Here is a 20,974-nt window from a genome sequence, read left to right as displayed (position 1 = left end):
AAAATAGAAAAATGTTTGGGCCCTCCATGGTGGCGCAGCAGGTTAAAGCACAGCACTAAGACACTAAAGCCACTTCAGCACGAGTTTGATCCCCACCCTGGAAGTGACCCACATGGTGCGGCAGACCTTTCCTGACCCGCCCGCTGCTCCCCTCATCAGTGTACTTCGTCGATCTACCTGTTCTGCTTCCCGCTCTGTCTCTGGTGAAACCTTTCACCATCCCTGCATCTCTGGCCTGTACCCCAGTTCTGTATGGACAAATAAATAAATCTTTAAAAAAAATAGAAAAATGTTTTATCCCAATTTGATATATAATGTCCTTCCTAATCTCTCATATTTTATGTCACTTTGTATAACACAGGGAAAATGGAATGGCATTTTCCCCAAGCTCTGGACCAAGCCCTGGGCTGTGGACTACAACCTACCGTTCACATGTGTCATGAATTTTAAGTCAGGAAGCTCTACTCAAACATATCTTATTTTATCCCTATGGACCACGGTGGTATATGACCTTGGCCAGTCACCAGCTGTCCCTTGCCATTGTCTGTGGGTCAGTGTGGCCCCAGGGCTTCCTGACACCCACTGGAAGGACCCAAGCATAGGGGCTAAAGATGGCACCATATGGCCCTAAAGAGGTTCCCCTGTGGTTATTCCATGGATACCCTCTTCTCATTAATGCTGCTCATGACTAAGACCCCACTGGTAGCAAGACATGGTATCATGAAGGAAGAAGGGTGGCATGGGAGATGGGGAGACACAACTCCCCAAACACAAAGGCTTACTGGCTTACACGGTCCAATGCTCCTGCTTTAGTTCTTCTATGGTCTCTTCTCCACCTCTGGATTTTAAATAACTTCCTGAACTATAAATGCAAAGCGCTCCAAATGAAAACTGATTGATAGCCTCATGTAATTATATAATAAAAGCACACCAATATGCATATACATTATGTGTGGGCTCAAACATCTATATGCATCTGTATCTATTCCAGAGGGAGGAATATGCAATAACGTCTCCTGAAACAAATTGTCAAGGTGTCAATAAGGAATCTCATAATGAATGTGTGGGTGTGATCTGGGGTAATTTCATCACAATTATGTTGCTTAGGCTGATTTCCCAAGACAGGTCTTAAAGGCACAAGTCCCATTCCCAAGCGGAAAGCTGGGTGTTTTGCTTTCTGTGGCATCTTCAAGGCATCACATTTCCAGACCAAAACGTCTTCCCCCAAGCAGCCAGGCGAATCAGGTAATCAGGCAATGTTAGGAGCTTCAGGCCACTGTTACAAGCTTTAAAAACCTTGGTGGGGTCAGGGTGAAGGTAGGGGGACTGAGGGAGGTAGTGGCTCTGTCTGACCCCCAACAAGGTTGGCAGCTATTCAGGCTAAGAAAAAAACAGCAGTGTCACCCCACCAAGCAAGTTCAAAGTCCTAACAGTGAGTACTGACTACATCAGACACTCCTAAAACTCTAGAGGAAAAGCAAAGTGGGGGGACTGGATGTGTGTGTATACTGGAGGGGAGAGGGGGCTATATGTAGCCCTTGCGCCCCAGGAATTCCCAGACTCTCCAAAGAGACAGATGCATGAACAAGGGCTAATACTTTGTAAGAAACTGAATGCAATAGAGGACACAACCATGACCACCAGAGAGGGAAGGAGGACCTAGGAAAGACTGCAGGCCTCAGATGGGGTTTGACAGTAGAATATAAGTGCAATCAGTGTGGAAAAGATTGTTTTTGCATAGCACCTTGCTCCAAGCTGAGCACAGCTAATAATGCAATAATGATGAACGACTCTAGATGCCATTTGGGAGTCCAGCAGGGTGAGGGGCCCCGTTGTCCATCTCTGGGTCCAGGACACAGAACCTGCTGTCAGGAGAGCCATTTGGGGTCCAGGAAAGTGTGCAAGCTCCAGGCTGCAGGTCAACACTGTCTGGGCCATTCACTGCAGCTACGTCCAGAGAGCTCTGGAGACAGACTGAAAGAGAACAAGAAAGGAGAGAACTACATGCTGAGAAGGCTTCCACAGGACACGGGAACCAGTAGCCACCATTTACTCTGCCTCCCAGAAAACATCAAAATCTAGACTAGCCTGTTCACACCAGAAACCCGCAAGTTTTTGTTAACGCCTCCTTGACCCTCACCCTTGCAATGCCCCTCACAGCCTCCTCCACCTGCTCACTCCCATCACTGAATCCCCTCAGCACGACTTCTGGAACGTTTCCTGATTCCCAGGGCCACTGCCAAGCTGTACCGGACTGGCCCCAGTCCCCTCCACTCCACTCACCTGCCTGTTACCAGCATGACTTAAAAAAAGAAAAAAAGCTTTATTTATTTATGCTTACAGAACTGGGGTACAGGCCAGAGGTGTGGTGGGTGAGAAGATTCACCAGAGACAGAGTGGGGAGCAGAACAGGCAGATGAACTGAAATACACTGCTGAGGGGAGCAGTGGGTGAGACAGGAGAGGCCTGCTGCGCCATGTGGGTCAGCTCCCTGGCTGGGGATGGAACTCATGCTGCAGGGGCTTCGCAATGCTGTGCTCTAACCCCTTGCACTACCAGGGAGGGCCTAGTCTCCTCATTCTTATCTGTACCCCAACAACTAGATTAGGTCTAGGGCGGGGTAACAGTTCACCCAGAATACCCCTAGACTTGACAGGTGAGTTGAAAAAAGATGGGAGCTACAGCACTGCCTGGCAAACTGGTGTTCATCACAGAAGCTTGGATCCCAGGTGCAAGCTCTTCAGGGAGTGTGGGATGTCTCTGCCCATGGAAAGGAAGCTGACCCCAGCCCCAGCAGCCCTCAGGCCAACTATCAAAACTCTCTTAAGTGAATGATATCTTTTCAGTTCATAGAATATTTTTTTAAGGATTATCACGTCTGGCAAATAGAAACTTATGAAAATTCCACCCCTTTGTCTAGGGATGACTTCTGAATTCTGAATAAATGAGAATCAGCAGGCTGCTTGCCATGGTCCTGAGATGCAGCCTTATGTATAATCTCTGTGTTCTCCTCTGATTATGTTCTTAGGCTAAAGCTCTAGAAGCAGAACTACAGATTTTTACAGTGTGACATTTTTAAGACTTTTAATAAAATTGTCAACTTTACTTCCAGGAAATTCACACACATATCAGTCCCACTTTTATGAGATGAGCAGCTATTTCACTATGCTCTTGCTAACACAGTAGAATACATTTGTAAAAATTAGAGTCATGTTTTGATTTGTAACTCATCAAGAACTGGGAATGTTGAGTTTTTTCATGAATATAGACTCTTCTGTGAATTTCCCATTAATTTTCTTGGCCTGATTCCTTATTGGGTTTCCTGTCCAGCATTACAGATTTGTACAAATTTATTTTCATATGTTAACTTCCTTAGTCCTTTGCCATGGGTTGCAAATATCCTATCTCTTAATAAATGTGATTCCTCTCACCCCAAGATTAGAAGTGAAAGAAGGAAGTTTCATTATCATTGAATGCTGTTTAAAACTTCAACATCATTAAAAACTTAATTTACAGCCCTGTGCTAGGTGCTTCTAGACATGTCACCTGTCCTCTAGAAGTTTGTGATCTGGTTAATCTAGTGAGGACAATTAGTCGCAAACACATACAGGAAGCATTAACAAGTCAGGTCTTTAGGAAAAGAGGGGACGTGAACTGACCTTGAGGACTTGCACAATTCTCCAAGGACAGAAAAAGAAGGGGGACAAGATATCTCAGATGGAGAAGAGAGTGAGCACAGGAGCAGTGGGAAGGTTCAAGGCAGGTTGAAGCAAGCCTGTGGAGTCAGGTGTGCGTGGGGTCTGTGTTGGTGTGAGGTAGGGAGCCGGGTCAGCTGTTCAAGGCCTGAGAGTTCCCGGACTTCTCCACTCCACATCTCACAGAGGCTGATGCTCTCTCCTGGCTCAGCCAAGCAGGAGGCTTTGTCTCTGAGCCCTTCAGCTGAGTGTGCATGCAGTGTACGTTCACTCTTTTATGATGGCTGCTGTTTGTCAGAATTGATTAGCCTTTCTGGGTAGGAGCCATCTGCTGTTTGTCAGGCTCCTTGTCTCACCAGCATGTTGATTTCAATAAATTATTACAGCACTTGGTGTTGGCTGGATAGGTTGATGCTGTATAGCTCACATCCAAATCAGAGCTGACAGAAACCCACTTACTGGTGTGTCCCCCTCACCATTGTCTTCTCTCTTGGTCAACTGCATCTAAAATGAACCACAATGGTATTACCGTGGGTTTCCCAGGACATTCTTCCCACCTCTTTCTTCTCTTTCTTCTACTCACAGTACCCAATTTCCCTGGACCAAGGGCTGGTGGAAGGTGAGCTCCTAACTCAAGCAGACTGAAAGTGTTTTCCACTGGAATTGCAAGCATGAAGGCAGTGTATTTGGAACAGTCGGTAGTCATCGTTGATGGAATGTGGAAAAAACCAAGCAGAAATGGGCAAAGATGAGACACAGACAATGTCCAAGAGATATGGAGCCCTTGGTTCCTACAACTCTTCCTCACCTCTAATAGCTGCATCAACTTCTTCCTTGCTTTCTCTGTCATTTTGTTTAAGGTCATTTGAGTTGTTATTCTACCACCCACAATAGAGGGACCCTCAATATACCCAACACTATCAATACAGTTGCAGAAACCAGGAATTGAGAGTCATCCTCAAATCATTCTCTTTCATCCCTCAATAAATCAATCACTGAATCCTCTTGCTTGTGTCTTTAAAATGTCTTTTCAATTCCTCCATTTTCTCTCTAGTTATCTCTCATCTGGGTGGCACAATAGCTTCCTAACCAGTCTCCCTGGGACTTTAGCCCCTCCCAATCTATCTCCTACAACTTGAGAGTTGGTCTTTCTAGAACTCAACTTTGTGACAAAAACTATAGAAGGCATAGATTACCCATGAGCCAACCTCAACATCAAAGGACACAGGCCTGTCCCTATCTTCTCAGTTCCTACTTCTAGTTCTTGACATCCAATTGCCCCCTAGTCCCCTCCAGCTCAAAGCCCTTCTCAGCCTTGTCTATCTGGTTTCTCTTCACATGGCCCATCCTTTGCAGTCTCCAGAGCCCTGCCCTGACAGCAGGAGCACAGTCTTCTACTGGCATTCCTGGGCTTCACGTTTGAGTTCATGACAGGGAGAACTTGTAGCAGAGCAGCGAAAGCATGGACCCTGGGTTAGCTGACCTCAGTTCCGAGTTCTGACTCTCCTTTATTAGCTGTGAGAGCTTTAACAAGTCACCTAACCCTGAGCTCACTTTTCTCAGAGATATATGAGTGTAGCTATAAAGATCAAATGTAAGAATGCGCGAAATTCTTAGGTAGAATATAATACAAAGTAGATGCCCAAACAGGCTATTTTAATCATTGCATTTATAGCTTTACATTGTCAGTATATGAACATGTTTCATTGTCAGTATATGAACATGTTTCCTCCTTCATTTGTTCCTCCCCAGCCCACATCATGAGCTATTTGAGGTCAGGGGCTGGGTGCTTCTTCTCATTCTGCTCAATACCTATGACACACTGCACTGTTTCTGACTCTGAGCAGCGTGCAATGAATCTATTCACCCACTGTATTCCGCTCTAATCACTGCTATTTTACTGCCATTATGACTGGAACTCCTCGTGGCTCAAAACTGACTAACAACAGGATCTTCATAGGAAATAATTTAGAAGTGACAACTAGTGAATAGAGAATACAAACATGTGTTCCCCAATAGAGCAAATACAATTTGTTGTCTATATAAAATCCCTTTCCCCATTCTTCTTTGCCAACTAAACTCTGATTTTGATCAGGCTCTTCTCTCAAGGAAGCGATCTCAATTCACAGGTAATTTTCTTTTTTAAAAAAATCTAAGCCAGGCATGATAATGCCTGTCCCCTTGCTAGAGTTTAGTAGGGGGTGGGCATAAGTCCCCAAGAGCAGTATATGCCAAGAGCAGGTAGTCCTCTGAGGAACTTTAATAGAAGGTTCCCTTGTTCTTAAAAAGAGACACGAGGAAGAAACAACCCCTTTTCTTCTACTTCCACATTGTCTGCAAAAGATGTCACCATCATTTGGCAACCATAAAGAAGTCCCAGCAAAGGATGAAGGAAGAATGGCAGGGCAGAAAAATGGAAAGAACCTGGATCCATAATGACATTAACGGGCCATAGAATTCACCAACCCTAGAGCAAATCTACTGTAGAACTTCTTCTTTGATGAGATAGCAATGTTTGCTACTGTCCACATCACTTACGTCATAGTTTTCTATTATTTGGGGCCAGAGCGTCCTATCAGGCTCACCTAACTTTACAGCCTTTCTCTCAACCTGTCTCTGCTCATCCCGTTCTTGAAGGTCAGATAAGGTCTTGCTCCCCCATACCCATTTTCACATATGCTTCTCTCTCTTCTTCAAGTCTATAATTTATTTCACTCCTTTTTCTCCCAGCTAAATTTCACTTGTCTTCTAAAGTTTGATTCACTTTCCTTGAGGGTTAGTTATCGGAACACAGCTAGGCTCTTCTTCAAAGCACTCGGTGGTTCCTCTAGAGATACCATAGGTAAGTCCCCCTTATTCTCCTCCTCAGAATCCCCTGAGTACAATCTCCCCATCTTAAGTCACATTTGATATCATCATTGATCTTATTCTCCCCAGCTACAGAGAGGCCCTCAAGAGTAAGAATGGCATCTCATTCCCCAGAACCCCTTGAACCTAGCTCATTGCCTGGACTGGAATATGATAAGCACTCGAAAGATGGCAACTAGATGACTAGATTCATGGGTGACTCATAGTCTCACAGGCTCATACACTCACCAGGGAAACCAGAGTAATGTGAACAAACATGGCATGCCAAAGAAGGATGAACCCACATGCGATGCACAATTAAAGACATACATATTAACACAACTTTAAGGTATCATTACATGATATTAAGTTTAAAGAAAATAAATAAAACATATACAATTCTATTGGGTGGACTGGGGGAAATAGTAAGCCTATGTACTGTCAGAAGCATTGTAAATTGGTTCAATCTATCTGGAGAGCAATAAGGCAATATGTAACAAAAGCTATAAAACTGCTCATACCCTTTGACATAGCAATTCCACTTTAAGGACTATACCCTAAGGAAATAACCCAAACCAAAAAAAAAAAAAATGGCAATTTATATGAAGACATTTATAGTAACAGTATTTAGAATACAGAAACAGAAAAAATAAAACATTAACTACCTAAGCTGTATTGAGACAGCAAAGCAAAGTGGATTATGATAGTTTTAGGTAGGAGCAAAAACTAGCAACATCCGCATATATAAATGCATATATAAAATATGATAAATGAGAAAATATCAAATAGCAGCAACATGCTGATTTGAATGATGTAAAATTTTATTTGAAAATATTTGTCTACACATTGCAAAAGACATTGAGGAGAAATAAAAACATTGTTTGTAGGTCATTGGTACCTGCATTTTCATGGAATTCAATCCTCCTCTCTGGCGTCCGTGCATCTTGCCTACAGTGCAAACAAGCTTCCGCTCCCTCTCCAATCAGCATGATGTTGTCAATATACTGAATCAACCTCATGTCTTGTAGGATGAAGATGTGATTAAATATCTCCGCGCCTGAATTGTGACATAGAGAGGAAAAGCTGAAGCAATAAAGTGTACCGCAATCCTTGCCAGGTGAAAGCAAACTGTGTCTTCTTCTCAGAACTGAATTTTTAAAAAGCAGTAGCAGTATAAATAGCATCCGAGGGTAGGTTATTTTCTCCAGCAATGCAGCCATATCTGGAATAGCTGTAAGTGGAGGTCACTTCATCATGGGTATAATAATCTGATGCCATTTTCCAAGATAGATCCACTTTCTGCACTGGATAAATGAGTGATTTAAATGGGGCTATGTTAGGGATCATGACACCTGTACCTTTTGAGGCTTCAAAGGATTTAATGATTTCCCCAGGGATAAAGTATGGTTTTGGATTTCTACTTTGCCTTCTATCTGGCATTTTCTGACCAAGGAAACTTTAAGGAAATCAATGTTATCATTCTGCCTGGTACCAAATATATGTATTCTAACTACTTAGTCAGGAACTTAGGAAGTAACACAGAATGGACTTGGGGGTCCAGTAAACAACCATGATGTAGGATATTTCACCTATGTCTTAAGTCCTGGAAGTTCCCTTACAGACCATTAAACCTCAGTAGTATACTGGTTCCCCAGGAATTAGCATGGAATGAGTGAAATATCTAAAAGTTATAGGTATCTCCTTTCCTACGAAGTCATCACAATCTTGATAAAACGCTCCAAATCTCTGGAGAAAGCCAAGAGTAGGAGTCACATATATAGTCATGAAGAGTCACAGGGTCCTACCTTTAATGGTTCTGGGTCTCTGACTTAAGATTAAAAATTGGGTGAGGCCCTCCCTAGTGGTGCAGCGGGTTAAAGCACAGCACTAAGAAGCTAAAGCCACTTCCGCATGAGTTCGATCCCCGCCTGCCCTGGAGATGATCCATATGTTGCGGCAGACCTCTCCTGACCCGCCCTCTGCTCCCCTCAGCAGTGTACTTAGTCTATCTGCCTGTTCTGCTCCCCGCTCTGTGTGTAGTGAACCCTCTCACTGTCCCTGCACCTCTGGCCTGTACCCCATTTCTGAAAGAGAAAAAAATAAATAAATAAAAATAAAAATTGGGTGAGAAGCAATGGCTCTCCGTAGTTAGTGATTCAAAGGAGGATTCTTTTCTCTAGATCTAACATTAGTTACCTATCTGTTTTTTCTTTATATGGGTTAAAAAGCTTTTTTGAAGAATGCCTGCCTATTTCAGTGTAAAAGACTTCATAACCAATTAGTTCAAGGCAGCTATAGGCCTTTGGATTGTCCTTATTTTCCTACTGCCCAGCCTCTGCTAAGGAACTAGGCACTCTCAGCAGGGTTAGACACTCTCAGCTGCTTGCTCGGTAGCCACCACTTCCTCCTTGCTCACAGAAGCTGAATTGTTGCAGTACAGTAACGTGCCCTGCTAACAGGTCTCAAGATCTCAACATTTTTTTTAAAGACTTACTTATACATACAGAACTGGGATACAGGCCAGAGGTGCGGGGGCAGTGAAACCATTCACCAGGGACAGAGTGGGGAATAGAATAGGCAGATGGATGAAGTACACTGCTGAGGGGAGCAGAGCGGGTAGGTCAGGAGAGGTCAGCTGAGCCATGTGGTTCATCTCCAGGGCCAGGGACCGAACTTGCATTGAAGCGGCTGAGGCTGGCTTGCAGTGCTGTGTCCTGCCCATTGCACCACCAGCGAGGGCTCTCAAGTTTCCAACTTCTCTTGCAGTTGTAGTTACGTCACTTAGAATGCTACATCAGACAGGTCTGTGGGAAAGCTGGATTCAGAAGTGAGCAAGATGAAGAAGAGGGCATCCCCTGGTGGTACAGGGGTTCAAACCTCAGAGCTATCAAACCATTACCAGCCACTGAGGCATGAGTTCAATCCCCAACCTGGGAGGTGACCCACGTGGGGCAGAAGACCTTTCCTGCCTCTCCCACTGTTCCCCTCAGCAGTGTATTTCAGCCTCTGGTGAATCCTCTCACCCCTGTACCTCTGGCCTACACCCCAGTTATTGTATGCATAAATGCATGATTTTTTTTTTTAAGTGGAAACTAAATGCCATGGAACTGACATGTTGCAAGCACATGGTAGAGATACCCAGCTCTCCACCAGGGAGTGGGCAGAGGGCTTGGTGTCCAGTTCTGAGCACTGCCAGCGTCAAGGAGCACTGGTCTTCCACTAAAGCCCCCCACAGCCCCAGTCTTTGCTGGTTAGTCACTCCCTGTGCAGCACATCCCGTGTGGTACCTAGTATCCTCTTATACAAACCCTTTTCTGCTTAAGCCAGGCTGTGTAGATTATGTTGCAATTACGAACATTAAATAATACATGTGCCACGTTCCTCTGGAGGGTGTTGAAGTGTCACTCCTGGATCTCCTCTCCTGGGGATCCTACCATCCCCTGTGAAATCAGGGATCCCATTTCAGCGCGAGCACTCTCAGCATCAAGGGCCTCTACAGCGCTCCTCAAATATGTTGACACTCTCCGAAGCGGTATTGCTCGGGGTCTTGCTAACAGAGCACTTTCAGTTCCTGCTAAGGGAGGGGTGAGTCGTTTGCCTAAGATAAATCTATGTCAACTTTTTTATCTACCTAAGTTTCTGATAACTTTCTATTACATCAGACTTTTCTGGCATCTTATTTTTATTACTTTTGAGTCATGATTGAAGACAGGATTCAGTAAGCAATCTTAAAAAATAATTAGAAATCCCAGATATGTGAGCATGTATGTTGAATCAAGTATCTTTCATGAGTGTCCCCAGAGTTACAGTTTCAGCATGACCTCAATGTATAGCCTTCCAGAGTGGGAAGACCTTGTAGATACTGGGTTATCAAAAGGAATAACAGTTGTTCTTACAAAGATCAATATCAGTTCTCAAAATGTTCCCCAAGATCCAGGGTTTTCTCTAGGAACCAGGATGGCAAGTTCAATCATCATCTTCTGTTTCAAAATATATTCCAAATTCAATGGATAGGCTGCCAGGTAAACTTTCAGTTGAGGAAGCTATCTAACGTTTTTTTTAAGAGGTTGGAAACTACTGATATCTTTGAAATTCACCTGGAAGTCTCCATGGTTTCCCTCGTTACTGTGATGGGTTTGATGTTTCTCACTAGAATCCCATGGGGAAGTGCCACAAACGGTTGGCTGTTTTTAGGTTTATTTTCTCCAAATTCAGTGAACATATCAGGAAGCCTTCCAAGAGTGTGTTTGATTTTCTAAAGTACCCTGTGACATATACTTCTCTTGGCAAAGGGCAGAAGCTGGCAGCCCCTAGCAGTAGGTAAACAACAAAATGTGTTTACGATGTGTGGGTAGCAGGGACCACATGAACTGCAATAGCCAAGTGACTCTGGGGCGGAGGCCAGGCTGGAAGCATCGTATGCCCACTAGTGCTGATGAAGGAGGCCCAGGTGTTTAAGAGCATAGCTCTGAACTCAGTCTGTCCAAGTTCAAACTCAGTGCCACCATTTCCCAGCTATGCAACCCTGAAGCATGCTTTCTCCAACCGCAAAATAAGGGTGGTAATAGTTACTGGGGGTGGGGGTGAAATAACGGTATTTAGCAGAGGGACTAACAAACAGTGATGATTATTAATGTTGAGAAGTTGGTCAATTGGATTTGCAAACCACACATTATTAAGGGAGAAAAATACCAGCTTTGCTTACTTTTGAAAACAGTGCAAAGGGACTATTATGCAAAGAATCGGGCTGGCACAGAAATAAGAAAATACAGCCCTAAAGACCCTCCTCTGCTGGCAACAGACATTCTTCCTTTCAAGTCTCCCTCCTCTGCCTCTTGGTACCTTTTCTGTGGACTTCCTATAAGGCTCTTGCCACCCGAAGTTATTTAGTAGAAAATCTGAAAAGCAAAAGAGACCATAGAAATTATTTGATCTACACCTCCTGATGGCTACACTTGTAACACCATTGGTAAATAAAAGCTTCATGTTATATTTTTAAACCTCAGGTGCCTGAGGTTTAAGCTCTCTTCCCCTGTGATGGAGAGGATGGACATGTAACCGGTGGGCAAACAATCCATGCCTCTGCATAATGGTCCCTTTGCACTGCTTTCAAAAGTAAGGAAAGCTGGTATTTTCCCACTAAATAATGTGTGGTTAGCAAATCCAATTGACGAATTTCTCAATGTTAATTATCATCAATGATTGTTAGTCCGTCTGACACATATTGAGCAGTTCACAGGCTCATCTAATCCTTACATCTACCTCCTCCTCTATCAGGTATCCATAAGAAAACTGAGGCTCTAAGAGAATAAATAAATTGTGCAAGGTTACATGACCAGCAATAAGCAGATGGGATCTGAACCCAAAGTAGATGGCTCCATACTTAGACCTATATTCACTTAGATTTAATCAAGCTACAATTAGTGACTTGCAGATTCTTAAGTGGTTAAGGCAGACAGGTAGCCTCTGTGAGTGCTCACAGAGAGAGTCAAAGAAATCCTTCATGAAGATGTGATCTATATACACAATAAAATACTACTCAGCCATAAAAAAGATAAGCTCATGCCATTTTTAGCAACATGGATGGAGCTGGAAGGGATGATGCTAAGATAAATAGCTAGAAAGAGAAAAATAGTGTGCGGTTTCACTTATATGTGGGACATAGAGAAACCAAAGGGCCAGGAAAACATCAAAACCAGCCTTTGAAAGCTGACCATAGCTCTGAGGCACCTGGCGTGGGAGAGGGGAGGGAAAGATGAGAATGGGGAAAGCCGGAGCACCATAGACCATGGTGGAGGGCTGTGCAGCCTGGATTTGAATTGACCAGGTGAATGAAGACTTCATCAGTTCCATGTTAACATCTGCCCAGGGACAAAGGCAACCTCCAAAAATCATTCAGGGGGTAGGGGGTGGGTGAATAATCATGAGGGAGTCCCACTCATAAAAGTTGTGAGTCTGTCACTAAATCCTCCTCTGAGGATGTGCTGCACCATCATTACACCAGCCTGTGACAAGCATTTCTCCAGCTTCATCTGCCTTCAATCTGCCATGGGCTGGGCTCTGCCTTCTTAAGTGGGCTCAACTGAATTACAGGCTTCTGTGGTGATGTGGGACTGCAGTGAAGCTCCATTTTATGTTCTTAAATATTCATAAGGAGCTTTGCAACATTAATATCTTAGATGGCTTACAAGAACACTTAAATACTGGGTCTTCACTCCCCTCCCTCCTCCCCAAAAGTCCCAGCCTGTTCTAATTTGTGTAATGCATTGGGCCATTTTAATAATTGTCCAGGGATTTATTTGGTGGTTCTGCTGCCCTGTCGCACAGGGTGTAATTACGACCCTAGCTTCCCTTATCATGCACTAATCCTGCTTGTTTCACTGGCAAAGAAGCCAAGATTGGAAAGGGCAAATGCAGGACAAGGCCAATACCCAGGAATTAAGTTATGGGCCTCAGCCATTTCTCTTAACCTTCCTGTACCTCCTCCAGCTTCACCACTGCTGAATGGGGAGTGAGCAGCCGTCGCGGTGTCTAGAGGATGTTTTTAATTAAAGAGCATGTTTTATCAAAAGGAGAAGATTCAAGAATGGGAGATCAGGGCCATCAATGAGTACCCAAACAATAAACTTTTGGCACACGCTGCTTAGAGGCATAGAGACACGTCCTATCCTAAAGTGGCATAAAACTCTGTTGTCATGGTTTGACATGAAAGCAAAACTAAATAGAAGCTGCCAGTTGTAACTGGGAGGAGGGGGAGATTGGGTACCTTAGAATGCCCTGAAATGTTCTGATATGGTCCAAATGCCATGGATTGGGCAACAGTGCAATGAAATTGCTCTAACTCTGGATACTTCTACAGAAATGCAGTGCAGGGTCTCCATGGGAATCACCATGATATCATTTTGTATAGAGTCAGGCATTACTGATGGTACTTGATCACCTCTTGCCCAAGGGCAGGGCAAGAAAGAAGATGGGTGATGCGGTGAGAATAGCAAGACAGGTAGACTCCATGTCAATGCACAGAAAATGCTGGGTACCAGGGTTCTGGGTTGGACCCCAAGGTTATGGAACTTCACTTCTGGATAATGCCAATAGAGATAAGCCAAATACATGGAGTAGAGTATCAAGCTCCTTAGAGGTGAATGTGGGCAACAGATTAATCCAAAACTGACTAAGAATATCTATGCTTTAGGATTAAGCCCTCTGCCACTAACTACTGTCCTGTTAAAGCCACGTTTCTATCATTGTAATCATGTTCATGTGTGAGAGGCTGGCAAAGCTGGGTGCTGGCCTGGAGCCATAGACCAAGCCTCAGCTTCACCTCTGCCCTCTTTACACCCCCTCTCCAGCCTGGCCCCTCACACAACCCTCACTTAACCCTGGCAGGCAGTCTCTGTCGCAGAAGCAACCACATCAACCCCATCTGACATCCTGGAGAGAAGTCTTCCAAGTTCCAGGAATTCTTTCCTCAAAAGCAGTAACCAGAGAAGACATCCTGGCAGAGGTGAGATTTGCACTGGACCAAGCGGAGCTAGTGAATGGGACAAAACAAATCCAAGAACATAGAGGAGGACTGTGGTAGCAAAACTTTTTGGCAGGTAAGCCATGCTCCGGGATGATTAATTGGTTTGCCTTTGGGGACAATATTTATTGGGCAGTGATAGGGGATAAAGCTGGAAAGACTGAGGCTAGCCCCTCGTCCTTAAATCAGGGCATAGTGAACATTAGAGACCCAAACTGAGGTCGCCTCATATCTCTGCCCAAAAGAGATGAGGAAGCAAAGAATACTGATCATCTTTTTTCTGCTTTCCCCATCTGTCCTCTGCCTTCTTTCTAGCAGACATAATTTGGACACCATGGAATAGTCACTCCACCCTGTCTTAAAGTGCTCAACGACCCACATGCATGAATGAGAAGTTTTTTCTAGCTGGAGCACTAATTATCATACATTACTCTTGCTCACTCACATTCTCCCCGTTAATCTCCTAAGGGCACAACAAGACATCTCTATTTAGAGGAGAAAGGTATCTCCTCTGCCATCACTGCACCTCCCTAAGATGAGTCCTTCCCAAGTGTATTAACTGATTGACATAATCAATCAAACCCTCAGAACACTTCCAGACCAGACTCAGAACAGGGTAGGATCAGATCAGTCAAAGGATCTAACAAAGTCCCTACGGCTTGACCTGCATGATCATGCATAACCCGCTTGAGAGTCTGAGCCTCAGTTTCCCCAGCTACAAAATACGGGGGTTGGAGGGGACCCTGGCACTGTCCACCTTTGTGATCTAAGACCTCACCATCTCTTAACTATGAGAAAGCACTTTGTTGTAGTATGGTGTCACCTGGTAGACGAATTTGCCACAAAGACTACAAAAGACAGCTTTATAACCAAGGCCCCATTAACATTTAATTAATGCCAGCATTCATCTCCATCTAATTCATGTAAGATCCTCAAATAGAAGGCCAACTGCTCCCACAACTGGCTCCCGCAGGCTCCTTGATATCCGAGCACCAGGGTCACCCACTTTCCTTGTCAGAACATGATTTACAGCACTCGGAAAAGTTACATAAATTTCCATACACATCCACAAATGCCCCAAACATCGAATTCCATGTGCATGAGAGTCCAGGCAGGGAGAGGCAGCTGAGGATGGCAGGTGATGAGGAGGTTCTGTGCATTGGGCGGTGCTGCCACGCCACAACTTTAGGGCATTAAAGCTAAATTTGACTAATTGTGAGCGGTTCTTCCTCCGCGGAGCACCTGAGCGCTAATTACATGCCTGGTTAATTCAATAATGTACACGCACTGCGTGCGCGCCCGCTCTCCCATCCTCCACTTCACGAGATTAATGAGGGGGAGACGGTTGTTACAAACCTGTTTGCGGGGTAGTTCTTAACGCCTCCTGGGACGACAACCAAAACTGACAGGAACCAGTCCATGCATACCGCTCCCCTACCATGAGGGGCTTAATTGTCTCTATTCAGCCCACAGGCTTCTGCCCCCCTTCCCCCCATATCCCAAACCCCTTACCCCCCCCCAAGCGCTGGGGCACAGTTAACAGAGGCTCCGAGTGTGGGAAGGAGACTGGGGTGGGGTGCCACACTTTTCACAATACACTGCTCCACAGCACCCCAAAGCATGTCTCTATTAGCAACTGTCTCCAAATGGCCATGCCAAAGGTGTGGGTTTCCACCCTCTTCAATACCAGTGAAAGCTTCCTTGTCTCCCCACTTGTCCCTCCAGATGCTGCTTGAGTCTTTCTTGTAAGAATTGAAATGGGCACATTCCAGGGGCTGCTCCTGAGAGCAGTAAACTTAAACATCTGAGGCTCTGAGACCCAGAAGCAGAGCAGAGACTCGAGAGGACAGAGGGGTGGTGGCTGCAGGAAGGAGGCTTGCCATGTTCCCCAGGGGGATACTGAGGGTCCCCTATGCGGGAAGAAGTCCAATCAGCTTGTCACCCTTGCCCTGCCATCCTTGCTGCCATCAAGGACAAAACAGATGACACCATCCAGGTGTCAGCGTGGGTACCCCAAGACACCTTTTCATACTACTACTTGCCTCGGAGTCAAAGCTTCAGTCCATTCCTCTAAAAATGCTTGCAGAGGAAAGGGGAGCCTGTCCTCGCATGTAGCCCAGGCCTCGCCCCGCCCTTGCGGCCCCACCTCAGGAATGACCCTCCATTCTGGCCTCCTGGGGTGTGATGTGCTTACCCAGGCCAAGGTAGGCATCCATGGAATGGAGCGAACCCCGGCGGCAGGCCGTTCTGCCTGTGTTCAGTTCAGCACTCTGCCTCGGGGCTACCATTTACTGGATATGCCAGGGAGACCAAGCAAAAAAGATAGGTTCTTGCTTTGGGGTGCTTTCAGTTTAACTGTAGTGGAACAGACTGATTGTATAGTTGAATCTGGTACATCCAAGTATATGATCCAGAGGAGGTATAGAGAAGGAACCATCACGTGCTGGGGAGAGGGGTACCCAAGACACTTCTCCCACAAGGGGAGAGCTGAAGGAAGATAAGGAGTTTGCCAGGCAGGGGTAAAAGGGGCAGCAGGAAGGGCCAGGGAACAGCATGTAGGGATGCTCAGAGACTTACAAGTGGTCAAGACAATTTATGGTGGCTTTTTCTTCCTTTCCTCTCCTCTTTTCTCTCCCCATTTTCTTCATTAGCTCTCAGGGAGCGCTGCGAGAGCATCATGGCCCACACAGACCCCCAGGGGACCCTCAGAGCTGGACAACAGCCCATCCACACAGCACAGAAGCCAATCTGCGGTCTCTGCTTCCTCATCCGGCACTTCACCAAGATGACTCTGGATGGAGTCAGAGCCACTCTGGTTGGAGAAGCCAGTGACCTGAAGGACAGATCTACCTCTTTTATGAAAGGAAAATCTGATGCCTAAAAAAAGGGATGCGTCTCCAGTGGTGAAACTTCCAGCATCAACTTCAGGCCCTCCTGAGAGCCATGTTGGAAAGAGAGAGCACCTTCCTAATCGCCCTGCAATGGTAACAGAGTGCTGAACCCACCAGGCATTGTAAGTTGGACAGGCGGTTTTAAAGCATCTCATTAAATCGAAAGTTCTCAAAGCTTTTCAGAGCAATTCACCTCAGGATGAAAAACAGGAGCCCTGGGATCTGCTGTTTCAGCCATTTGCTCACAGGCAGACAATAGTCCGAAGGCAGCTGGGAGTTCCCAGCTCAGACCAGGGGCCAAGTTGATTCCCAAGACCCTGGGCAGGGGGTTGGGGAGGGTCAGGACGGTGCTGGGGACTATATCAGACCTGCCTTAGCTTCATGCTGCCCTGGACCTCAGCCCTCTCTCTCCCCAAACCATGGAGGCCTCAGTTTTTAAAAGAAACAAGGGATACCATGGAAAGTCCACCCCAGCTGTGGAACCACCCAGAGATTTGGGGGATCCCCTCTTGTGGGCAGGCAGTGGCCTGAATCCTGGAACAGACCAGCTGAGGTCCCATCGCCTCAGTCTGCTTCTTCCCAAGCCACCAAGGCCTTGTCAGGCCAGGAGATTAACAGTGCTGCGGGGCATCTCCACTTCCCAGAAAAGCGGAAGCCCCCCATGCAAACCGCACTCACGGGGTTCTACCGCAGGTGCCCACTGGCAACCAAGCGCTGTGGCAACCGCCCGGTCTTTAAAAAAAGGCAAGTCATCCCAGAGGTGCCTTGATTACATCACGGCTGCTGTCCAGCCCGGCTTTTACTCGGGCCCACAGGAGAGCGTGGTCTGCAGCGGCCTGGCTGTGGCTGAGCGGCCCCTCGACCACCGGCCATAGATCACGTCTGTGAGCCCATGGAGTTCATTATCTCCCTAATGATGCTCCTTTTGTAGATCATTAGAAAGAAACTTGACCTGACCTATGAACTCTGAAATTGATTGTTGCCTTGAAACGGTCAACAGCCCATTTTCTAATCGATGCGTAGAATAATTTTATACATATTTAAATTATATATTAACTTTAATGCTTGTTAAATTTATCTACCACTTTCCTCCTGTGCTTCTTTTACATTCAGGCAGGTCTATTTACCACTGGGTGGGAGGAAAAGGGAAAGGGGAGGAAGCCAGGCAGAGACCACGTGAAGGAGGAAAGAGCAAGCCGGCCCTGAACCTGAGAGAGGCGGAAGTACACTTGTATCTAACATGTGTGTGTGTGAGTGTGAGAGGTGACACGTGTGCAGAAGTATGTTTTGTGTGGGATTCACGTGTGGGTGCATCTACCCGTGTGTGTGTGTAGCTATGCGAGAGCAATGTGGATGGGCTGTGTGTGTCTGCCAGAGTGCGTGTGTGCCTGGGGTTATATGTGTGTGGATATGTATGAGAGAAAGGATGTGTGTGTCCATGGGGAGCAGGAAGATGCATGTATGGTTGAAAGTGTGTTTTCTTTCCCAGGCACTCTCCCTGACTTGCCTAACTTGGGAAGTGTCTAACCCCCAGGACCAAGAGATAGAGTGAGTTTCTCCCCAACCTATAAATGAAGGCGTATCGATACAGGTTTTTGTCTAAAAAGGGTAAGCTCAGACCATTAAGGGTATCCTGAATGCGGCTTGTAATTTCTACTACAGAAGAGTCCCCAAAGTGCTAAACTATCTGGAAAGAAGGTCAGAACTGCTAATGGTCCCTAAAGTAGAGGTTCTTAACCTAGTGTTCATCAACCCGAGACCTCTGCAGATCAATGGATCCCTGGAAATTGAAGGCCATACACTGGTGGGGGGGAGGGGGCAGGAGGAGGGTGGGAGTGTCCTGGAAGAGGCTTCATCACATTCATTGGACTTTCAAAGGTTTCGGAGTGTGGAAAAACCACTGCAGGCCAGACAACACACCTGATGGGGTCAGGGCTACTTGTCCTGTCCCCCTGCATTTAACACTTTCAGACACGCAAGCAGCACCCTGGCCTTGCTTCCAGTGGAGGCAGGGCTCACATGGGTTTCTCATCTTAACCAAACAACACCTGATAGGGAGTTACTCCGACCCAGAGCACAGCAGCGGCAAGCAGAAAGCGCTCCAACTCAGGGTCCACACCAGCATGCCCATGGTCCAGGCCACCCAGCCTTGCAAAGCTGGAAACCCCCAAGGCCTGCCTTCTCTACCACCCCTCTGGTTGGAGTGAAAACAGATACAAGCAAGTATGAAAAATCTGAAATAGTCATACTTTTCACCGCAGTTATTTTACTTTCAAGGATCTGGAAAAATAGATCCCGAGATGTGAGCACAGAGATGTTTCTCAGAATATTAACACCAAAGCAAAGACTGGAACACCCACAGCCAGCAAGAAGTCAAATAAGTGCAGCAAAATGCATGTGAAAGGTGTTCTCTGGTGATGAAAAAGCATCTCTGCCTTTGTGGACCTTGCAACCGAATAAGCTATCTCCAAATTTTAAATTTTAACTGCCCACCCTCTACTTTTGAAAGTATCTTAATAAAAGTTTTTAATGATATGCAAATTATACAGTGCAATTATACAGTGAATATACACATGATATTGTGAGATTTCAAATTTTTCTAATGCATAGAGAAAAGGCTCAAATTTTAAAAATCCAAATAATAACACTGACTCCCTGAGGTGGAGTGATTTTTCTGGTCAATTCATACATTTCTGTACTTTCCAACACTGTTATGAGCATGCATTGAGTTCATTTAAAAATTTAAAAAGCTAAGTCAATTCATCTACCACAAAAGTCAGCCCTACCTCCAGACACCAAACTCCTGAACTGCAAATTAGTGTTTTCCTCCTTGGGAGCAGTCTAAATGCACAGGAATGCCTCCCCAAGATTTGCATTTCCCTTTGAGGTCCCTGAATAAGATCAAGACAGTACTTACCTCTTCTGTTCCTGCAGATTCCACTTTCTTCCTTCACACCCAGGATTCTTCAGGCAGCCTGTTTTAACTTAGTCCACAGCCCCCACTATTCAACAGCAACCCCCTCTCTCATTTACAAATAAATGGCCAAGTTAGATAAAAGAACTTAACTGGGTTGTTTCTTCCATTTGAAAACAAGAGGAGGGGGTTGGGCAGAGAAGGGGAAGAAAGGAAGTGGGTGAGAAGCCCAGGTTACTCATGGAGGTTGCTAGCTACTTTCCCGGGAAGATCAAGGTCATGTAATATGTACTGCCTTGACTTTCTTCCCTCTGCCGCAGAAACTCTCTGCTTCATTATCATCCATCCTTCCTGTCTCAAAGGAAGACGTATTCTTTTACTTTGCCAAGGTGCACCCCTCCACCTGGACTATTGATCCCATCCTTTTCCATCTCTTCCAGAACTTTGCTAGATCAATCATCCCCAGGCTCTAGGATCTGTGCGCTCCCCTCTCCAGGGATTTGTTCCCTTTCTGCTGAGCCAGACTGCATGGCTCTGATGCCTTGCTCTGCAACCAGGCGACTTATCCTCTCTGGCTCCATTTCCAGATCTGAAAACTCAAGTAAGAATTGCACCCACTTCAGGGTCCTCCCTTGAGATGCAACGGGTTAAAGCACAACACTTTATGAAGTTCTTCGCAGCCGCTGCAGCACAAGTTCCATCCCCAGCCAGGGAGCTGACCCACATGACACGGCAGACCGCTCCTGACCCACCCGCTGCTCCCATCAGCAGTGTGTTTCAGTGGATCTGTCTGTTCTGCTCCCCACTCTGTCTCTGGTGAAATATCTCACACAACCCCCACCCTCACACTCTGGCCAGTTCTTGTAAAAGTAAATAAGTAAATCTTTTAAAAAGAAAAGATTGCACCGACTTCATACAGTGATTAGAATGAACTGAGATGCTCCCTGTCAAGTGCTTAAAACAAGGGTGTCACATAGCAAACGTCAGCTGCCTTCGTGTGGCCCTAAAACATGCTCCACCACTGCCCACCTGGGGAAACGCCTTTCCTTCCACGCTTCTCAGTCAGTCTAATGTCCTGAACTCTCCTTCCTGGCAAGGGAACCTT

The 20,974-nt window shown here is 45.7% G+C and overlaps 1 long non-coding RNA gene across 1 annotated transcript; it reads right to left on the bottom strand.

Moving 5' to 3' along the window:
• Positions 1 to 307: 307 nt before the first annotated feature.
• LOC105853712 lies at positions 308 to 20,160 on the bottom strand. The gene is made up of 3 exons (XR_001145497.1): positions 19,873 to 20,160; positions 7,441 to 7,599; positions 308 to 1,974 (listed from the first exon to the last, which is right to left on the bottom strand). It is a non-coding gene; the product is annotated as an uncharacterized LOC105853712 (long non-coding RNA).
• Positions 20,161 to 20,974: the final 814 nt, after the last annotated feature.

The sequence above is a fragment of the Condylura cristata genome, unplaced genomic scaffold (genome assembly GCF_000260355.1).
Source record: "Condylura cristata isolate star-nosed mole 26May11 unplaced genomic scaffold, ConCri1.0 scaffold00016, whole genome shotgun sequence".
In the NCBI taxonomy this organism is placed as follows: domain Eukaryota; kingdom Metazoa; phylum Chordata; class Mammalia; order Eulipotyphla; family Talpidae; genus Condylura; species Condylura cristata.
The sequence above is the reverse complement of the archived record's forward strand: the minus strand, read 5'-3'. Positions and strand labels throughout refer to the sequence as shown.